General features: G+C 53.8%; 1 protein-coding gene across 3 annotated transcripts in view; it reads right to left on the bottom strand.

Annotated features, from left to right (window-relative positions):
• The window catches only part of LOC102408544 (tyrosine-protein kinase ZAP-70), a 40320-nt gene extending 31202 nt beyond the window's left edge, over positions 1-9118 (bottom strand). For 2 of the 3 annotated variants that reach the window (XM_044925605.2, XM_006059883.4), the window contains exon 1: positions 8970-9118. The gene's annotated coding sequence lies outside the window, so the exon portion shown is untranslated. The other variant, XM_025260665.3, reaches the window with a different exon arrangement.
• Positions 9119-12930: the final 3812 nt, after the last annotated feature.

The raw sequence follows: 12930 nt of genomic DNA, 5'->3' as shown, positions 1-12930 counted from the left end.
ATCCCATTTATTGTTTTTGTTGAATTGCTAAGTCATGTCCAACTCTTTTTGACCCCATGCCCTGTAGCCTGCCAGGCTCCTCTGACCTTGGGATTCTCCAAGTAAGAGTACTGGAGTGGATAACCATTTCCTTCTCCAGGGGATCTTCCCAACCCAGGGATCAAACCTGTGTCTCCTGCAATGGCAGGAAGATTCTTTAGCACTGAGCCACCAGAAAAGCTCCCATCATCCCTTAAGAGTGTTTAAAGAATCGGAGGACTTCCCTGGTGGTCCAGTGGCTAAGACTCCAAGCTCCCAATGCAGGGTTGTGGGGAGAGGGCGGCGAGATTGATCCCTGGTCGAGGTATTATATCCCACATGCCTCAACTAAAGATCCTGCGGCAACTAAGACCTGGCACAGCCAAATAAATAATAAAATTTTTAAAATAAAAAGCGTCGGTTCAAAATTAATAACCAACAAGGACATGGAACTTTACAGCACAGGGAACTCTACCCAATACCATGTGGTAGCCTGGATGGGAGGGGCGTTTGGGGGAGAATGGATACATGTATATGTGCAGCTGAAACTGTTCACTGTTCACCTGAAACTACCACAACATTGTTAATAGGCTACACCACAATACAGAATAAAAAGTTTAACGTTTGAAAAAAAAAAATAGAAAGAGTCAGGATGGCTTCTAGGTATTCATCCTAGAAAAATGGAAACTTAGGTTCACACAAAGACCTGCACAGGAGTGTTTACAGCAGCTCTGCTCACGATTGCTAACATGTAGGAAGAACTCAAAGGCTTCCCCAGTGGCTCAGATGGTAAAGATTCTGCCTGCAGTAAGGGAGACCCAGGTTCAATCCCTGGGTTGGGAAGATCAACGTTTTCCAGCAGTTGAAGAAAGTGGGAGTATATCCCACGTGATCCTACTCTATCATGAAATGGAAGGACATGGTGCTGCACACACATGAATGAACCTGAAAGGCATCATGCTGAGAGCAAAGGGCCAGACTCAAAAGGCTACAAACCACCTGATTCCATTCGGAGCTGCAGAACAGGTGGAGGCTGCCGAGGCTGCAGACTGGCTGGGAAGTGGGGGTGTCGGGATATGGACTGATTACAGAGGGGTATGAGGGAATTCAGAAGAACAGCCTGTATCTTAAGATAGTTTCTCAGCTGTATGCCTTTGTCAAATCTTACAGAGTTCTTCACTAAAAGGGGTAAACTTTACTGTATGTAAATGATACTTTAAGTAAAGAGAGGACAGGCAGCAGGAAACTATAGACATGATGTGCGTGTGTGCTCAGTCGCGTCCGACTCTTTGCCACCCCGTGGATGGTAGTCTGCCAGGCTCCTCTGTCCATGGGGTTCTCCAGGCAAGAATACTGGAGTGGATTGCCCTTTCCTCCTCCAGGAGATCCTCTAGACCCAGGGACTGAACCTGCATCTACACGTCTCCTGCATTGGCAGGCGGATTCCTTACCCCTGCGCCACCTGGAAAGCCCACATATAGACATACCAGGCACTAAAAATATTAATTAAAAAGGGAAAAGAACGGGCTGTCTACACTCCTATCATTATCTGCTCCCCCCACCTCCACCTGGCTGCCCTCCAGCTGCCAAGATATCACCACCTGATGGGCACCAGGCACCCTCTTGGAGGCTGGGTCCCCTGAGTGATGGACACTGTGACCACCCCCACTCCTGCTTGAGCATCACGGCTCTCTTGAGTCCTTCACCAACCCCCTAGCTTGCCTCCTTCCTCTCTGATGGTTCCTGTTCTCTCTCCTTCCCCATTCTCTGTTCCCAACTCAGGCCATTCTGTCTGTGCCTACCCACACAGCTGCTCCCACCTGTCTAGTCCAGAGCTCTTCCCCTGTGGTCTGTTTCTGCTGCTATCACCTCCTTTGATCTGCACCCGCTGTTTACTATTAATAAAACCTGAGATCCAGATCTAACTCACACAGTGCCTGTGGTTGGCTAAACCCCACAGTCTGTTTCCCACACGAGCTGAAGCTCTGGGGTCTGCAAGTTGCTTTTAGGTAGTTCTCCCCCAGGGCCTCCCTGGCTCAAGAAGCTACTGTGTGGGACTTCACTGGTGGCCAAGTGGTTAGGACTTCACCTTCTGATGCAGGGGGTGTGGGTTCAGTCCCTAGTGGGGGGAGTTAAGATCCCACATCCCTCGGGGACCAAAAACCCAAAACATAAAACAGAAGCAATGTTGTAACAAATTCAGTAAAGACTTAAAAAACGACCCACATCAAAAACAAAAACAAAAACAGCTTTTAAAACATAAAAAAGGACCTTCAGTGGCTCCCTCCTGCCTACATCATCTAATCTATTAATAACTGAATTCCTCGGCCCTTCCTTTGCTCCAGCTAGGCTGTGCTATTTGAAGTGAATTTGTTCAAATTCACTTCCATGCTTGAATCCATGCAGTGCCCGCCACTGGGTACCTCCTCCCCACTCCTCTCTGCTCCCCCGGTCCAGCCAGCCCAGCCTGGCAGACTCACAGCCCTGCTCCTCAAGGGGATCAGAACCTGAGACAAGGCAGCAAAGTGGAGGTTTTTCCAGGGACAGCTGGGAGGGGTGGGGGTGGTGAAGCTGGCCTCTGGGGCCGGAAGCTGCGGCAGGAAACTGTCAACAACACGGTTTGAGAAGCTCCGCCCCGAGGGGCCGCAGGTGCAGCCTGGGTAGCCAGAGGCAGGTCGGTGCGGAGGCGGGAGTGGGGAGAGGCCGGCCCTGGGGACCCGGTCCAGGGCCAGAAGTTGTGATGGCCCACCTTGGACTTGAGTCCAAGGTGTCCCAGAGGCCGGAGCCTTCCCGTGCATCCTCAGTTTTATCCCCACTTCCCTGTCTCTTTGTCAATAACAAAGACAGCAGTAACCGCAGCAGCTTCCAGAAGGGCCTAGCCGGTCTGCAGCTTCCTGGAGGACCAGATGTTTCTGTCCTGAGCCAAGTCCCCACAGACTGCATGACTCTCCCAGGAGACGCGCCCACCATACTCTCCCACCACGCTCCTGCCCAGGCTGACTCCCTCCAGCCTCCCCTTGAGCTTGCGAGCTCCTCATGAGCTCAAAGATGCTCGTCTGGCTTTCCCAGAGTTTGCAGCTCCATCAGGAGACCACCAGGCTCATTCTCACAGCCCAGGCCCTGTGGGGAGGGGAGGAAACCGTGATCCTTGGCTAAACAGCTCTGTCTGAAATTCCACCCTTCAAGTCTCCTTTCTGGGGAAAGGTAGGGTTAAACTCTATCTGTTCTAGGCACTGCTGCTGCTGCTGCTGCTGCTAAGTCGCTTCAGTCGTGTCCGACTCTGTGTGACCCCATAGACGGCAGCCCACCAGGCTCCGCCATCCCTGAGATTCTCCAGGCAAGAAGACTGGAGTGGGTTGCCATTTCCTTCTCCAATGCATGAAAGTGAAAAGTGAAAGGGAAGTCGCTCAGTCGTGTCCGACTCTTTGAGACCCCATGGACTGCAGCCTACCAGGCTCCTCCGTCCATGGGATTTTCCAGGCAAGAGTGCTGGAGTGGGGTGCCATTGCCTTTTCTGCACAGGATGCCCAAATATACTTCAAAGGAAAAAAGGTCAAGAGACCAACTGCATTTTGAAAAGTTGTGGGAAGCATATTAGCATATTAAAGGCCCTGAGAAGACCTGCCAGGAAGGACTCTTTTGTTTAATCCCCACACCTGATGAGAAGAGCCCACTCATTGGAAAAGACCTTGATGTTGAGAAGGAAATATTGAAGGCAAAAGGAGAAGAGGGCAGCAGAGGATGAGATGGTTGCACAGCATCAATGACTCAATGGACATGAATTTGAGCAAACTCCAGGAGATGGTAGAGGACAGGGAAGCCTGGTGTGTTGTAGTCCATGGGGTTGCAGAGAGTCAGACATGACTTAGAGGCTGAACAACAGCAACAACAAGCCCCACACCTAAGTGGCAGAGCCTGGAAGCAGTACTGCTGCCCAGAACAGGCTCCGAGCGTCCAAGTGAGTAAGTGAAGTCGCTCAGTCGTGTCCGACTCTTTGCGACCCCATGGACTGTAGCCTACCAGGCTCTTCTGTCCATGGGATTTTCCAGGCAAGAGTGCTAGAGTGGGTTGCCATTTCCTTCTCCAAGGGATCTTCCTGATTCAGGGATTGAACCCCGGTCTCCCGCACTGCAGACAGACGCTTTACCCTCTGAGCCACCAGAGAAGCCCCAGTTAAATGTCTACCTTGAGACACCAGAGGGGAGACTGAGGGCATCAGGCTGCCGACAGAATGAGATGATCCAACTGGACTTGGCAGGGAGGCAGGGGGCAGTGGCAGCAGCCAGGTCTGGAGGCCCTGTGTGCCACCCACAGCCCGGCATCACAGCATTCCCACCCACGGTGCTGCTGGAATGGAGGCACAGCCCCAACTGCCCAGGCCTCCTCTCACAGACCCCAGTCCTCTACCCAAGATGCCAAGTCCCCCCTGAAGCCACATTTCCTGCTCCCCAGTCCACAGGCCAACAACAGAGGCAACACAGACATTTGTCAACTAACAGAACGCCGACTTTGTTCCATTCCGAGTCTCCATGACAGTGGTGAGCACTGTGCCGTGGATGGCAATGGGCTCCTTCTCTCTTTTTCTGACACCATGGCGTGCGATCTGATCATGGGATCACAGATCTATGGGTAGCAGCAATGTGGAGCTCGGGGGGGAGGTACACTCGCCAAGAACCACCTGGAGGACAGGGCCAGCGATGGTGCCCAGTGCTGGGGGGCTGTGAGGACCCCATGAGGCAAGGCTTGCCCAGCGCTGAGCACGGGCCCAGCCCACTTGTCCCATCGCCTCCTTTTCTGCTTGCAGCCCTCCAGGACTCCCACCTCACTCAGGCTGAAAGCCCAGGTCCTTACAGCAGCCCCTGAGGCCGTGCACAATCTGCCCTGCCACCTTCTTGTCCTCACTCACTCCCCACCAGCCACACCGCACTGGCTGTTTCCTCTGCCCGAACACCATTCCCTCAACATCTGTCACTTCATTCGGGTCTCAACCTCCAAGAGGCCCTCCCTGACCTCTCTCTAAAAATCACCTCCCCTTCTCTATCACTGACCCAGTGTTACTGTTCTTCACCATGGAAATTGTGATGTTCTATCAACTTGTTGACACAAGACCTTTGTCCCCTGGTAGCATGTTAGCCTGAGGAAAGTGGAGACTGTCTTGTTCTCCTGCCTGTGCCAACCAGGCACAGAGTAGGTGCCCAGTAAACTTTGGTGGTGGGCAGAGGCTACCCTCTGATACCAGGTACCTGAGAGGGTAGGTAGCCTGCTGTGGTGGGCGGGGACGCCTTTGCAGGTTCTTGGAACTCAGCAGTCTGATGAGGGTGGAGAGGTGATGGGAGCTTCCCTAGGAGAGGAGAGGGAGTGGCGGACCTAGAGGCTTCCTTCACTAACAGATGGTGGAAGAGGGGAGGACCCACTGGAGGAACTTTGCACAGGCTGTTTCCTCTGCCTGGAACAGCTTGCATGCTCAGCCACTAAGTCATGTCTGACTCTTTGTGACTCCATAGACTATAGCCTGCCAGGCTCCTCTGTCCATGGGATTCTCTAGGCAAGAATACTGGAGCGGGCTGCCATTTCCTCCTTCAGGGGACCTTCCCAACCCCAGGGATCAAACTCACGTCTCTTGGGTCTCCTGCCCTGGCAAGTGAATTCTTTACCACTGCATCACCTGGGAAGCCACCCACATGTTTCTCCTAGCCACGTGCTTCAGGTCCCCTCAGCTGTCCTTTCCATGCAGAGATGTTCTGATTCCCCCTTCCTTCCCCCGCTGAGTCACCTACTCTGTTCCCCCAGGGCCCCATCCTCCCGCATCATAGCCCTGATGGCCATGTATGATCAGTGTCTCCGTTTGCCCCACAATCTCTGACCAGCCTGAGCTCCCCAAGGCAGAGCCTACACCTGTCTGGTTTTCACTGTAGCTCCCACTGCCTCCCAATGAATATTTGTCAAATCAGCAACAATAACAATAGCCTGTGTGCTGAAGACTTTATGACACCTCTTCTAAGCATGATCTGTTTAATCTAATCCTCACTTCTCCCCATTCCTCAGCTAAAACATCTGAGGCTTGGGGAGGGTAATGTCATGTTCAGAGTCATGTGGCCTAAGAGTGGCAGTCAGGATTTGAACCCAGGTCTCTCTGACCCAGCAGCCAGTACTAGCCACTCCAGTGCATGGCCATAAGGAAAGCGGCATCCGCTACTCTGAGCTGGGTCTCCAGGGCTTCCACGCATGCCTGGCCCAGGTGTTTCTGCACTCTGAGCTGCCTATGACTGTCAGGGTGTGGAGTGCTGGGCTGCTGTGGGGTCAGAGGCAGGTCCTCAGACTTCAAACATACTCTGTCTGTTCACTGACTGAATCATGCCTCCAAAGACCAGCTCCCCACCACCACCACTCCCCACCAACTCCAACCTCTGCTGCCAGGGTTCTAAGGGCTGTGTAACCAGAGCAAGGAGCTAGCCCTCTCTGGGTGTCAGGCTCTGTGACTGTAAAAGGGAGATGGGAAAAAGCTTAGGGGATGGAAAGGGTGGGATGAGTCGGGACAACAGAGCCTGACTGCGAGACCTCATGCTATCTGTGCATTGCAGCGTGTCTAGCAGTATCCCTGGCCTCTGTCTTACTAGATGCCAGTAACACCCACCGAGTCATGACCAAAAATGTCTCCAGATGGTATTGAATGCTCCCAGTGGGGATGGGGGAGGCAAAATTGGCTCCAGTTACAAAGCACTTCCTTGGGACTTCCCTGGTGGTCCGGTGGTTAAGAATCCACCTGCCAGTTCAGGAGACACACGTGCAATCCCTGGTCCAGGAAAATCCCACATGCCGTGGAGCAACGAAGCCCATGGGCCACAACTACTAAGCCCGTGGGCCACATCTATAGAAGCCCTCGTGCCCTAAGCCATGCTCCATGACAAGAGATGCCTCCATGGCAAGAAACCCCATAAGCCCCACACCACAGCTAGAGTGTAGCCCCCAACTGGCACAACTAAAGAAAGCCTGAGAACAGCAATGAAGATCTGGTGCAGCCAAATAGAGAAATGAATAAATTTTTAAAATAATAATGTTTTTTAAAAAAGAAGCACTTCCTTGACCCTATGTTCTGGGTGGGGTGGGGAGCAGCCAGCATGGAAAAGGCTGGTTGCTGCAGCCCCTTAGGAGACCCTCCAGGAGCCATGAGACCACCCTGAGCTATTGATAAGAATAAAGACTGTAACATTATGCATATACAGCACCTCCAGTATGCCAGGCACTTGAGAGCAATTCAGCCACCTAATCCTGATGAGAACACTGCGTGTGGAGAATTCATGGGTTTGGGACATGAAGGAGGGACAGAGAAGAAGGAACCAGCCAAAGGTCGCACGGCACACGCACAGTCCGGGTGGCAGAGTCGGGCCCTGAATCGGCCTCCTGGCTCCAGAGTGCACACAAAACACCATCTGCCTGCCCAGCACGCGTCCCCATCCCTGACAAGGCTGGAGGCCAGGTGGCGACAGGAAATAGCACTGGCAGGGGAAGAGCCCCCGCGGGTGACACCCAGAGACTCACTGTCATAGGACGCAGGCCCTAATCTCTCAGCAAAGCCTTATTAAGCACCTACGGGGTGCTGGCTGCCCTGGCTGAGACAACAGCAACAATGTTCAGGGACTTTCCTGGTGGTCCAGTGGTTAAGAATTCGCCTTGCAATGCAGCAGACATAGGTTCAATCCCTGGTCTGGGAACAAAGCCCCCCACATGCTGAGTGGCAACTAAGCCCTCACGCTGCCACTACTGAGCCTGCTTGCTCTAGAGCCCGAGAGCCTCAACTAGAGCCTGTGCGCGGCAACGAGCGATCCCACATGAAGCAGCTCGATCTCCAGTGCCTGCTGCAACTAACACCTGAGGCAGCCAAGTAAATACAGAAATATTAAAAAAAGAAACTAACAAAGCTCATCTTTAGCTGTTCACTACACGAACCCGTTCCTTCCTGCCAAGACCCTTCCCTGCCTGGGACAGCTTTCCCAACCTCTCACCCAACAGTCAGGAGCCAAAGAGCCAAGCACATACTAGGCCCCAAAATTTGCTTCTGCATTTAAAAGATGGGCAAACTGAAGTTCAGAGAGGCCAGTCCTTTGCCAAGGACACACGTAAGTTGAGCAGGATTCAAGCTGTTTACTCCTTCACCTCTGTTCTCCCCTTTAACCTGAGCTGCCTACCAATGATTGGAGCCTGCCCTGGGCCCCCTCACGGAAACCATCCGGCATTTGGATGTTTGTTTACAGCCCCATTGATGCTCCCTCATATTCCTGAGCCTGGGGGACAGAGCACATGTTTTTCTCTGGACATTTCTCTGCTTCCTGGAACTAAGGTTGTCTCACTGATGGGGCCCTGCAGGAGGCTAGGGACTGAGCCGGCATCTGTGGGGCCCCTGGATACACACATCCACGGCCACTCAGCTGGCGCTCTGGAGAGAGACCTCTTTCCCTCAGGATGGTCACAGGCCACGTCTGCTTCCTTCTCCTGTAGGATACCACCCATGAAAGCCCCAAAGCCCTTCTGGTACCCCAGTTCTTCCTGACTCTCTCCTCCTCCTTCCTCCACTAGACCCAGGCCACCCCTAGAGAGGGCGGCTAGCTGCTGCTTCATCCAGAATGACTTACCTGGGGATGTGCTGATGGACAAGGCCCAGGCCACCTGCAAGGTGGCGGGTCCCAAAGGCACCAGACAACTGGTTCTAGATGAAGAACTGGGGTCCGAGAAACCACTTTGGGCTTCTCTGCAGCCCGAGCGCCCAGTCCGGGCCCCCACCAACTAACCACCCCCTCATACAGCCCGGCCAGGTGTAAAGAGGTCATACCCCACTAGGGTTTCTCACTCTGATCGGGGGGTGCGGAATCTGAGTCCCCCTCTCCCAGCTGCCCCAGGAGGCCCTGCAGTCGGTGGCCGTGCTGGACGCAGGCGGCCACAGGACAGCCACTCACCTAGATGCCCCAGAAGATCAGCACGCCCGAGCTGGGCAGGGACGGGCCCGGAAGGCCTGGTGTGCTCTTGGAAGCCCCTTTCTGTGAAACTCGGCCTATTTCCTTGATGCGCAAATAGGAAATGGGGCCGTGTTTGAAGTTTACGTCAAAGTCACAAAGTGCTGCGTTCAAGGAAAATCGCGAGGCCACGTGCTCCGGGGAGGGCAGAGGGCACTTCCCGGGCCAAGCAGAGCCCCCCCCAGCAGTGGGAGGAATGGGGCGAGCCACAGGCGGGCTTACACTAGTAGGCTGCTTCCAACAGCATCCCCCAAACCTGGGGAGGGGAGAAGAGGGAGGCTGTGTGCTGGAGAAGCGCTGGGGTAGTGGCAATGGGAAAGGGATCCCCCAGACTCGCTAGAAACTAGAAAGCCCTACTTTCCCCTCCCAAGGAGGTATGGACCTGGGGCCTGACCATGGCTGAACTGCTCATGTGAGTTATTTATTCCATAAGCAGGTGAAAGCTGGAGAGAGGAGAAACCTAAGAAGTAGGTCCAGACTGCAAAGGTTCAGAGCACTTCCTGTGTGCCAGCCATCAGGCCAACAACGACGGCCCTGTCCCTGCCCTCGGATGGCTCACAGGCTCAAGGAGGGGGCAGCCGAGTCACCAGGGAGGCCAGAGCTGGGAGGGCAGAAACCTAGATGCTGTGTACGCAGGGGAGCCCAATGCAGCCCAGCGCTGGGGACAGACTCTAAGAGGGATCGGTTGTGCTGTCAAGTCTGGGAGATAGTGTCTCCCCCCAGCGCCCCCCGGATCCCAGCCCGGCCCCACGCCCCGCGCCTGGCTGCTGACCACCTCCTGCGCTGCTCACAGCCTCTTCTCACCCTTTCTTCCCATGTTAGCCCGCCCTCTGACCACGTGACCACCCTCACATCTGCTCCCTCGGCCCACAGAGCTGTCGGGCAGCAAGGCCAAATCCGTCCTCATATCCACTCTGCCCCATCTGCCTTTGGTGCCCCGAAACCTTAGGGCTTGCTCACCCACAGCTCCCTGCCTTCTTGCACGGTGGGGACCTCTTCTGTGGCCCGTCACCCTGGGGCCTCAGGGACCTGTGTGGGGCCATCCTAGGCCTGCTGTTGAGACCCCAGGAACCCTTCTTCTCCTGTGCCTGAGCCCTGCCAGAGCGGGGCTGGGCGCAGCTCCCCAACAGGCCTGGCGCTTCCTCCACGCTTCACCCCAGGTCTCCTTTCCTGGGGCCCTCTCCACAAGCTCTACTACCTCCCAGTTCCCTGAGCCCCACTCTCCCCACTCAGGAAATCTTTTCTCTAAGCTCCAGCTTCCCCTACATACGTGTGTGCGCTCAGTACTCAGCCGTGTCAGACTCTTTGTAACCCCATGGACTGTACGTGCCAGGATCCTCTGTCCATGGGATTCTCCAGGCAAGAATACAGCTCTGGGTTGCCATTTCCCCCTCCAGGGGCTCTCCCCAACCCAGGGATCACACCCACGTCTCTTGCATCTTCTGCATTTACTGGCAGATTCTTTACCACTGAGCCACCTGGGAAGCACCCCCACCCATAGAGTTCCCCTAAAACTGTTTTTGTTAGAAGCCTCCCCTTTCCCCAGGGCCATGGTGAAATTCAGGATGCAGAAAGACTCTTTGTTTCCATCCTGCATGTTCTTTTCCCGGGTAGTGAGGAAAGAACACCCCAGAGAACTGGAGAGGAGCAAAATCACGGCATCAGAACCACATGATCTACAACAATAATAGTAACTCTTACTGAGCACTTACTATGTGCCACACCACTGAATGAATCCGTTTTCCAGATAAGGTAAGTGAAATCCAGAGAGGTTAAACCACCAACTCCAAGTGGCCAGACGTGATAGAGCAGGGTCATCTGGCCGCATAGCCTAGGCGATGGTGGACACAGGAGGAGGGGAGCTTGGCCGTAAAACGGCTCCTGTGCGGCTGGCCCCCCTGAGGGCTGGAAGCTGTGCAGCCCGCCTGTGGGGCGCCCGAGGGGAGGCAGCATTTGGGACTTCCAGATTCCAGGGTCGTAAGGCCTGAGAAAGGGGCTCCCAGCCTCAGAAAGGCACTGGCTTAGCCACCCGCTCACCCCCTTCCGTCCCAGACACCACGTCCTGAGGGGCCCAGGCCAGCTGGGTGCTCAGACAGTTCTGAGATGGGCCTGCAGATAAGACCACATGTTTTGCCAAAGTGCAGGGCGGTGGATGCGTCTTTTGAACGCGCAGAGGAAAGAGTGAACAGATGGAAATGTGGGCTGGGAAAGTTGCGGTGCGTTTGCCGCGTGGGTTTGGGTAAACATGCACATAAGGTGTGCGAGGAGCTCGGAAGAAGCTGATCACTCACTCTCACACTCCCCGGGGCCTTTGGCCAGCCGTGTCCCCACCTGAACTCCCTTTCCTGACCTCTTCTCCCGTACCTGATTCCTCCAGGTCTCTGATTAAGTGCAGCTTCCTCCAGGAAGCCTTCCCTCCTCCTCAGACTGAGTGGTATGAGACTGTGCTGGTTTCACCTGCCCCTGAGCCCGCCAAATTTAGTTCCATGCCTAAAAGGACACCAGGCCACTGTGGGGGTGGAGGGGACATCCGGCAGGGAGGCTGTGGGTCGGAGGCTTCAGGCTGCCAGAGAAGCCTCACATCTCAGCACAGTGGTCCTCCCGGGGCCCCTCCTGAACGCCCTCCCTCCTGGGTGTCTTCGGCCGTGCAGCACCTTCTTTTCCTCTGGGTGGTCAGACAACGTGACTTTTATCTACTTGCTAGTGTCTGGTTCTTCCACTTACAGCTGAGGGACCTTAAGCAAGTTCTTTGACCCCTTGGTGCCTTCGTTTCCTCATTCAGGAATAGGGATGATAATGGCACCCACCCCATGAGCACTAAAACAAATGCTACATTATCACCGTCATCCTCATCCCCATCACCACCTGCATCTCTCTAGAGTGTGCTAGTGACTGCATGTCCAAGGGCAAGGACGGGATTTCCTTGCACCCTCCAGGGACTCTTGAGTATAGCATCTTTCCAAGAGACATTTAGGATTCTAAGGGTGAAAGTGACACACCCGCCCAATAAAATCAATCCAGTCTGGCTTAAGTCAGAAAGTGTTAGTTGCTCAGTTGTGTCCAGCTCTTCACGATCCCATGGACTGTAGCCCACCAGGTTCCTCTGTCCTGGCTCCTCTGTCCTTGCCATGACCTTCTCCAGGGGATCTTCCTGATCCAGGGATCGAACCCAGGTCTCCAGCATTGCAGGCAGATTCTTTGCCATTTGAACCACCCAGAAACAGAAGAGAGTCAATTTGCTACAGCAGCCACATGCTCTGCCCTCCTCTGAGGGTCAGCAAATAGACGCCTCCTTCTTATTAAACAACCAAACCACAATGACAGCGTCATCTCTTTAGATCGGTCTTTGGGGGCTCCCTACTTATTCAACACTGAGCACCTACCCTCTGGCACACTCTGTTCGAGGCACCATGGAGCTGCTGTGAGCGACACAGGTAGAAATGCCCTTCCTTGGAGGGACAGTGAGGGAGTCTGGGATGGACATGTACACACTGCTGTATTTAAAACGAGTAACCAACAAGGCCCTGCTGTACAGCACAGGGAACTCTGCTCAGAGTTACTTGGCAGCCTGGATGGGAGGGGATTTGGAGGAGAAGACATGTATTTGTATGGTTGAGTACCTGCTCTGTTCACCTGAAGTTATCACATTAACTGATTATAACCAATACAAAATAAAGCTTTTAAAAATAAATTTAAAAATTAAAAAAAAAAAGAAAACCCCTTCCGTCATGAGGCTGACATTCTAGTGGAGGAGACAGAGAAGTTACAAAATAATCAAGTATTCTATAGAATAAAATAAATCAGAAAAAGAATAAAATCAGAAAAGGGTAGAAAAGGTGCACAAGTGTGTGATTTTGAACAGAGAAGCTAGGGCAGGCCTCGCCAAGGGGATAATCTCTGAGTC

The sequence above is a fragment of the Bubalus bubalis genome, chromosome 12 (assembly GCF_019923935.1).
Source record: "Bubalus bubalis isolate 160015118507 breed Murrah chromosome 12, NDDB_SH_1, whole genome shotgun sequence".
In the NCBI taxonomy this organism is placed as follows: Eukaryota; Metazoa; Chordata; class Mammalia; order Artiodactyla; family Bovidae; genus Bubalus; species Bubalus bubalis.
This window is presented reverse-complemented; position numbering and strand designations above follow the sequence as displayed.